This window comes from Triticum dicoccoides, chromosome 6A (assembly GCF_002162155.2).
Source record: "Triticum dicoccoides isolate Atlit2015 ecotype Zavitan chromosome 6A, WEW_v2.0, whole genome shotgun sequence".
NCBI lineage: Eukaryota > Viridiplantae > Streptophyta > Magnoliopsida > Poales > Poaceae > Triticum > Triticum dicoccoides.
The window spans coordinates 585,038,439-585,039,729 of NC_041390.1; positions in this window are offsets into that span (position 1 = coordinate 585,038,439).

The window sequence follows — 1,291 nt, forward strand, 5'->3', positions numbered from 1 at the left end:
TAGTCGGTCACTAGCACTTTCAAGGGGGAAGAAACAATAAATATTAAGCAAACAGATGCATAGCGATGCATGACATGACAAGCATCAGTGCTAGGGGTGCCCTAACGCGGTATGAGGTGGTACCGGTGAAGGGGGGAAACATCCGGGAAAATATCCCCGTTGTTTCGCGTTTTCGGACAGATGAACCGGAGGGAGAAAGTTGCGTGTTTGCTATGCTACGGATGCGTGGCGGGCGAACGGGCTGCGTATTCGGATTCGTCTCATCGTTCTGAGCAACTTTCATGTACAAAGTTTTTCCATCCGAGCTACGGTTTATTTTATATTAATTTTAAAAAAATTAAATCATTTTTAGGATTTATTTAATTATTTAAATCAACATTATCCAGAATAGTGTTTCCTGACGTCAACATGACATCATCAGTCAATGTTGACCATTGACCTGGTCAACCTGACATGTGGGTCCAGTGGGACCCACCTGTCATTCTCTGTTTAGGTTAATTAGGGTTTAGGTTAAGTAGTTAGGCTTAATTAGTTGTTTAGTTTAATTAAACAAAATTAATTAAGTTAATTAATTAATTATTATATATTTTTATTCTTTCTTTTTTTCCATTTTCGTTCTCAGGGGGTAGGCCCCGTTCTCCAGTGGCACAGAGGCCATAATGGGTTCCGGCGGTGGATAACGGGGCGGGTGTCGGATGCGGGCGCTGGAGTCGAGCCCGTTTGGGTGCCTGCCCAGGACGACAGGGGGCACCGGCCAGGGACGAGGCCACGGCGAGGGCGCAGTGGGACGCCGGGCTGGCGTGGGCGACAAGTGGCGGCGGCAGGGGGTAGGTGCGGAGTGCGACGACGGCATGGTGGCGCATGGCTGCGAGGCGTCGCGCCTGGGTGGCGCAGGCGAGGCGGCGAGCGAGGCTGGTACAGGGGCGGTCGGCGGGAGGCAGAGGAGCACAGGAGAGGGGCGCACGGAGCGGCAGCAGCGAAGACAGCAGAAGCAGAGGCAGGGAGTAGCAGCAGCGGCAACCGAATCGAGCAGTAGCAGTAGAGCAACATAGCGGCAGCGGCGGTCGACGCGAGTACGGTGCCGGAGCGAAGCGAGAAGCGAGGCAGGGGCGGCAGCGGGCGATGCAGCGCGAACGGGAGCCGAGCGGCGGCGCGCGCAGGAGCGGGTGGCGTGGTCAGCGCGAGCGCGCGCGGTGGCGTGGGACGCGTACGGGCGCGGCGAGGCACGAGGGACAGAGAGGAGAGAGGCGGGGCTCACGGCGGTAGCGTAGGGCACGGGGCAGCGGGTGTC